The sequence below is a fragment of the Syngnathus scovelli genome, chromosome 4 (assembly GCF_024217435.2).
Source record: "Syngnathus scovelli strain Florida chromosome 4, RoL_Ssco_1.2, whole genome shotgun sequence".
Lineage (NCBI taxonomy): Eukaryota > Metazoa > Chordata > Actinopteri > Syngnathiformes > Syngnathidae > Syngnathus > Syngnathus scovelli.
Genome location: NC_090850.1, coordinates 23,073,022 through 23,080,917, shown reverse-complemented (window position 1 = coordinate 23,080,917; position 7,896 = coordinate 23,073,022). Strand labels below are relative to the sequence as shown.

At 43.9% G+C, this 7,896-nt stretch overlaps 1 long non-coding RNA gene across 1 annotated transcript; it reads left to right on the top strand.

Annotated features, from left to right (window-relative positions):
- The first annotated feature begins 276 nt into the window (after positions 1 to 276).
- On the top strand, positions 277 to 3,369 carry LOC125967339 (uncharacterized). Its single transcript, XR_007480704.1, has 2 exons — positions 277 to 871; positions 2,238 to 3,369. It is a non-coding gene; the product is annotated as an uncharacterized lncRNA (long non-coding RNA).
- Positions 3,370 to 7,896: the final 4,527 nt, after the last annotated feature.

Below are 7,896 nucleotides of genomic sequence, written 5' to 3'. Positions count from 1 at the left end.
CGACTGCTGTGGGGCACGACTGACACATTGGGCAGCTACCAAATGCGCTTTTTTTTAATTTGTATTTTTTTTAAGAGAGGTCACCCGTGCTCTTCTCTATTCTGTGGAGCTGCTTCAAACAAGCGATCCTTCCCGTAAGCCAAACACCAATGTTGTTGTGATAACGCTGCCAAACATTTGAAACAATTCATGGCCTTCCTTCCTTCCTTCCTTCCTTCCGGCTCCTCCCATGCGTCACATCAACGCCGATGATTGCAGCAAGACTCTTCTTTAAGTCCGTCTCCTCTACCTGTGCCCGCGAGACAAATGCTCCTCCCCGGCTGTCTCTCTGTCGACTTATCCTCACTTGGTCAACATTAATTCCAGCTCAATTTGCAGCTTCTCTGTACTTCCTTCCCTTCATCTCTGCTGACTAGCGTGGCAGCCTCGCACTCGGCCCCGCCCTCACGCATGCATCAAGTGATTGTCATTCATGGGACTTCAAAACGGCAATCAAATAGGATCAACTTGTTTCGGGCTGACGACAGATTTGAGGATACTTCAATCAGGTCCTCCTTTTTTTTTTTTTTTTAAATCACCTCTCCTATTTCCTTCCTTTTCTAACTGGTATTACAAGCTCCTCTAAACAGGAGGGTGTGCCTGCCCCGCATGCTACGCAGCAGATAGTGACTAGGGAATTATTAACTGGCTCGGACTTGACCACCGCGGGCGCTGTCCATCATGACCAGTCGAGCGCTTCCACCGAGTCCACTCCGAAGGGGAGAGGAAGGCAATTTATGTCCGTCAAAGAGCTGGCCTCCACCTCGGGGACGGGGATGCAGGGAAAACCCAAATGCATGGGCTGCATGCTGAACAACTCAGTGAGCTCAAGGTGGGAACCAAATACAAATGCCGCCTTTCCCGACACGGTCAGCATCCGAGATGCATCTTTGCTCAAATGCTACAAATCACATAAAATGATTTTGTTTGTTGCAGAACATGTAAGAAATAGGAACGGGCGATACCAGCCTTATTTTAAGGTATCGGTACTCGTGGAGGCTGCCGATACCAGCCACCGATACTTAAGGAAAACAAAATCTGAAATCGAGTAAGTCGTCCTCAGCAATAGTCTGTTCACAATTTTTTGTCTTTGCATTAAATTAAATTTGATATAGCAAAAGTACCTGTAGTCGTTGTCAGTGAATATTAAAAGGGTGAATACTCATGCTGACAAAAAAAGCAAAGGAAGGAAAGTTGGGAGGAAAGAAAGAGAGCAAGAAAGACAAAAGAGAAATACTTTGTGGCTTTGCATAGTCTCTGAATGTAATAAAGAAAATCTAATTTGGCTTTCCGCCAAAAAGACATTTGGAAGAATTAACCTTGGAGTGGTCTGAAATGATGATGGACATTTTTCCAATATGTTCTAACATTTTACGGCTCCATCTTTAAATTGATTATGAAGATTAAATTAAGTAGTCAGTAGATTTGGTGATAATGGAAGAACTCATCGTCTCGCACGTTTCTAATCCGCTTGCATTAAAACACTCGAAATGGAAATGCGTTCATAAATCATTCGGCATGATAGTGATATTGCTCAAAGTTGATTTGGAGCCAATCAATCTGTATTCTACCTCTTTGTGAGTATCTTTGAAAAACTGCTGCCTCCGTTTACCCTTCAGAGAACTTGAGGGATAAAACAAAGTGACTCTTGAGCATTTCATCAAGCAAGTCCAACTTCAGGGGAAGGACAATGAAGACTTTTTTTTTTTCCCCCTTTGTGGTCAGGTCCACAAGGTCATGGAGAACAGTGGCATACTGATGGATGCAAGATTGCGCCAAACGCCTTTCTGACACTTCCAAGTGTCCTTCAAGGGGCTTTGCACATTAAAGCTCCTTCAAAAAAAAAACATATCTTTATGTTGGGAAACAGTTGAGTCGTCACTCCTTTTGTATTCTGAAGACGCGCGCACACACCTTAGCAGCGGCATCATTCGTCAACGTCGGCTCATCGATTGATCCGCTGCTTAAGCTCTTACCGTGAGTCGGCATTGGTCAGATACAAAGCCGCGCGGGGCAATTAATCACTGGGCCCAAAACACTTAGCCTGACAGGGATGGAGGGAGGAAGAGGAGAAGAAAAGTAGAGCGGAGGAGGAGAGGCACTGATAACCAGATAGGAAATTACAGCACAGTTGATGCAAAATGGCCCAATTGTACGTTTGTCCATTTTTTTTGGACTGCTTTCTCCACCTCTGCCAGAAAACAAGAATAAGAAAGCACCATGTTGACCTTTTGGGGATGGAAATCAGGCAGCATGACGCAAGTGGCGCCGACCCAAAGAGGACACAGCAGCTTGTTTACGATGCCGTGCACGTGGTGGAGCGGCAGCGTGTGGAGGATGACGTCATCGCGGGACCACGCCCACTCCGACACCAGACACCGCACCTGAGGAGAAGGGCAGAAAGGATGATTTGAATTTCGGATTGAAGAGATAACGGCAGCGAGAAAACTGTTTATCCCGACCAACACAATTAGCAACGTTAGCATGCTGACAACAATACAGCCTGCGGTTAATCAATGTTTTTCGTGTTATACTGTTTTTTTTTTTGTTTTTTTTTACCCACCATTTACATATGAGCAACTACTCCAAATTCACAAATGGTGTTTATTGCTCAGTGTTGCAAAAAAAAAAAAACACATTGAATACGTTTTGCACAAATTGTAGCAAAGCGGAGTTTGTGCCAACTGCAATTTAGGCCAGGAGAAAAAGGATGGTGGCCAAATGTATTGATGTGGAAACGTCAAAGGGCCTTTGTCAACACGATTGCAACATTTCATCAATTAATTAATCAATCAGGCGCTGGGCAAGATGTTTCAGTTCAGTTCTGGTGTTTTTTTTGTAAGGGACCAATTGCAGGTTTAGTAGGTGAAGCCTTTTCACTGCAATTGTTCAGGTGGACCACATAAAACATGCACAATTATATCATTATCCTTCATTTAAAACAAGATTGTGAAGTTTTCCAGGAACTTTGATTAGTTGAATTTAATATATTCTGAGAAAAAAAACCTTAATTCGACACTTTAGCACAACAGATCAAGCGGAGACAAATGAAGCTCTGACAACACTCGAAATGATTTGATTTTCCGCACTAATAGACAAGTGGGTCAATTTGACTCGAAACTATACAGCGAAATCTTTGGGAGATCTTTAATGGCATAAATTAGAGCTAATTAAGAAAGCTAGACGGGAACAAAAGAGGAATTATGCTAATCAAAGAGCGCGTGTGTGTGCGTGTGTTAGAGGTGATGTAAGAAGACATCTACCCAGTTGTTGAATTTAAAAACATGTTTTGAATTAATGGCATAATAAAGTGGCACTCTCTTTCCTTCATGTCTGACACGTTCTGTAGAAAGTCTCAAAATAAAAAATGACGACCGTTTTTTCCCCAAATACTTGAATAAAAATAGTCACTCTTTATAATTATCTCCTCAAATGTTCTGTCGTAAAATAGTAGTGCTGCACACTTTAACTTGAAATGCAAATATGTCTTGAAATATTATATCACAATATGATGAAATTTCCATTGTGTCGATTGACTCCCAAAGCAGTGTGCCTAACATCCATCAGTCGTTGATGCTGAGAGAAACATTGACTGATCTAAATCAGCTTGACAGCTTCATTTAACATCAGTCTGATAACAAAATTGCGGAAACATTTATTCAAATAGCCAAAGTGACAAAAAGCGATGACCTACCATGGCTTGAATGCTGCCGTGCGTGTGAAGAACGCCCTTGGGCCTCCCGGTCGTACCACTAGTGTAGATGATCATGGCCGGCCGCTCAGTCCAGTCCGTGCTGGCCTCGTCCACGTCTTGGCCGTCATTGCTGTTTAAAGTGTCGAGTTTGGAAGTGGGGGGAAGTGTGAGGTAAGGCAGCGCCAATCTCTGTGCCAGGGGTTCTGAGATTTCAGCAAAGGGTTGCCCGGCCACCAACAGAGCACTATTAGAGTCTCTTATGATGTACTCTAGTTCTGATGCTGGGTGTTTTTTGTAGAGCGGAACCGCCGTCCCACCGCTCATCCAAATGGCCCACTGGGCCACCGTATAGGAAGCATCATTCGCACACAGGAAGGAGATGGGTCGACCTTCCAGGCATCCCAAGTCCGAGTGTAGCGCGGCGTTGATTCTTCCCGCCAGGCCCAAGCTGCTAGCGTACAGCTGCTTGTAGCTGTGGCTGCCACTCGAGTCGATCACGGCCGTTCGCTCTCCAAATGCTGGAGCTCGAGCAAACGCCGGCTTCCGGGTGATTCTCGACGAGGGAGCTCTCGTCGGGGTATGAGCTTTCCTCTGGACCGCATTTAGCAAAAAACATCGCCTTGGATGGGAAGACCAACAATTCAGGTCAACTCTGGATTCCCAGCAACATTTCCACTTCAGAGAGAAGCGTGCAACGACACATCTTGACAACATGGTTGAGTTAGCTCGCTCAGAACGGTCCCACTTTAATCATCACCATGGTTGACATCTCAAAGATGTGAATGTCAGGATATGATTCAAAAGGAACCAGAAGTTGCTGCACAATTTCCTCATGGGTCAATATTGACAAAGTGTCCTCCGTAACTGAAGTCGGTGCCCAATTTCCTCATGGGTCAATATTGACAAAGTGTCCTCTGCAACTGATCAGATAAAAACAAACAAGATAGTTGAATGTTAGTATGATGTGAATATTTAGACACGTGCTGATTGATATTCATCAACACATTAGGTAGACACAATGAGTGCATGCAAGGGTAGTGACATGAATTAGTTACCTAAAAAAGTGATCATGTTGGAATATATTAAATGATACTTTATTGACAGATTTATCACAATTTCAATGTTTGTTTTCATCACTTGAGGAAAATCTAATTTAACTTTCTAAATTCCTACATTTAGTGCAGAAGCTTACTGTTTTGGGTAAATGGAAATGACTTGCGACAATTTGACGTTTAACACAACTAAAGATCATGTGCAGTGAAACGACCAAACAGAAATATTTTTTTTCGTAAAGAGTAATTTAATTATGTTTGACTAAAACACTACTGTTTACTTATTATTTTAACCTTACCCAGAAGCCGGTATCTTCATGGTGAAGGACGGTGCAATCAATAATAATGCCGGTAGGAAACACGAACCGCCAGAAAAGAAGTTCCCCCTTTAATTAACACAAATCAGCGCTTTCGGTGTGGTGGCCATTATAAAATAAAATAAAATAAAATAAAATAAAATAAAATAAAATAAAATAAAATAAAATAAAATAAAATAAAATAAAATAAAATAAAATGAAATGAAATGAAATGAAATGAAATGAAATGAAATGAAATGAAATGAAATAAAAGCATCACTGTTCATTCTTTCAGTATTGGTATCTTAATTATTCCTTCCACAAATAGTCAAATATTGGCATTGAAATGTATTAATTTGTTTCATTTTCCCCCAACATGCTTTAATTTTTTTCCTAGAGTTAGACTCAAAAGGTCAAAAGGTTATTTAAATTAATTAAATACCAAGTAGTATAAATTCTGTCAATATCAAACCCCATTATTGAAGAGCTGCCGTTGCAAAAGGGAGGTGCTCATCAGGAAAGGGGCGGGGGGGGTATGGGAGGGGTGAGCACTGCATATATGTAGCCACAGCAAAGAGACACATTTGGCTTTACATCACATGTCGCTGTGCCAACTAGCTTGGCATCAGTGCGCTAGTGGGCACATTCAGCCGCCAGCTGGCAGTCGAGGGCCTCGGATAACAGAATGGTACAGACGTGGCACACGTTCAAAAAGTTTTCACTTGCCTCCCAAACCCCCTACACCGCAAACGATGATGGCATGTTCCTAAAGAATGTGGAGTCTTTGTATCAGAGAAGCCCTCCGCTCTCAGGAAGACCAGCCCTTCCTATTCAAGAGGACGCTACCCTACGATAATAACGTTTCTCGCTTTCACGCTTTATCTGTCGTGATTTTCCCTCTCCGGTCTTTCTCCGATGACGAATTTTGCGAGGATACAAACTGAGAACGACTGGATGTTGCCTCCTTTGAACAAACGACCAATGTTTTGGGATTCGTTTCCTGGAAGTCAGCCATGTTTTTTGCTCGCGGGCACAGGAATCGCAGCCGTCGAGAGGCTCGTTTAAACCGCGGGAGGACGTGTTGGCGCGGTACGAGATTAGATGTACATATATTGATATATGCGTAGCCGTGTAAGGATTGGCGATAAAGGTTACAGTGACACCATGGCACCAAGTGAAGCTGCACTGGCCCGCTGCCAAGACATTATTCGCCGCCACCTGAAACGATCTCACCGCCGACGGGCGGGACGGCGGCGAACGGGTGCCAGCTTCCATCTTGGCAAAGGGTGCCGCATCTGAGGAAGAAAGGACCCCCTACAGATTCAGGAGAGAGGCTGATACGGTTGCGCCAACCACGGGGACTACCCGAGCATGTGTCGGGTTGGCATCAGCGTGAGAATGTCTTGGCAAGCGTCTCGCACTTTTCCCTCGCAGCCGGCTCGCTCGCGCACAAACACACTGTTGCCCTGCTCGGAACACATGGTACATCAGCGACGGCATCTGGCCGTGCTGACTCCCGGCAGCTGCGCTTCGTCTTCGCCAGTTGGGAGTCTTGGCACTGCCACTTCATCAACTACCTGTGGCTCCTCCGGGTAAAAAAAAAAAATAAGCCGGCGATGAATTATTCCGATGTCGCAGCTGCGAACTTGACTTTCATCCAAGAGATTCAGATTGTTGACATACGAGTGCCACTCGGAGTATGCAGGCATGAATGAAATCATGTGATGGGGTCATGTGAGGTGAAAGATGGAGCATGCTACTAAAAAAAACATTTTTGGCTTACCTGTTCTGCTGTGTAAGAAAAAAAAAACATATTGCAGTTAATGATCAGATTAGAAAAGATCTCAACTCCGCAATGAAGTACTTTCAGTTTTCTTATGAAAGATTCGACAGCGCAAGGACGCTTGCAAAGAGCGGCCTGGCTTTGTGTCAAGATGGCCTCCGTTCACAAAAGACGAAACATTAACGACACGTCGTTTGCGACGACTTGAAAAGGCGACGGCAGGGTAATCAACATGTTACTGTGATGTAACCTTTTCCGTGACCTCTCTTCTATGCTTGTGTTGAAAAGTGTGATTAACCGTCCAGCTGCATTTTGTAGATCCTCTTCTTGGTCTTTTCAGAAATGCGCTCAAGGCCGACGTCTAAATGATTGAGCCGAAGATGTCATTTTACAAACCTTGGCCCTCTGCACTTATGTAGCTTCTTTACAATTTCAAAGGTCAAAGGGCAAACCTCCTGTGAGGTCTGAATAATAGCAGTCTTACTGTACACTTTATCTGGCTGTTCATTTATTCAGATTTTAACAAATGTGAAAAAAAAACAACCTGGGCTTGATTCATATTGAATATTTTTTTTTCCATCTCCCTTTTTTTCGAGAATGTGTAAGTTATGTGAATACAACCCGGTGGGAGATTCTTTTTCTCCATCTGTGTCCGCCTGACCCATTTTCGCCATCGGCCGCGTCCAACTGTCCCGAACATATGTGCGGTAGCAGGGGGATAAGCGGAACGTCGCCATGCGGGACCTGCAGACGAGCATATGACTCGATCAGCACCGAGCCCACGTGGATATCTGTCTGCTTCTCACCGCATAAGTCAGAACTGTCCGGGAAGATTCACACCTTGACAAAAAACGATCTGTTTTATTATTTACGCTTCTATCTTGCCTTATATTTTTTTTCCCACCATCACTTGACTATGGTAACATCAGCCACCAGAGGAATTGAGGGATTGGGGCTTTTCCAAAAGGTCCGTGTTGGCAAATGAGATGGTATCACTGCACAGAGCTGGAAGCCACTTGGGACGCTGGCGTG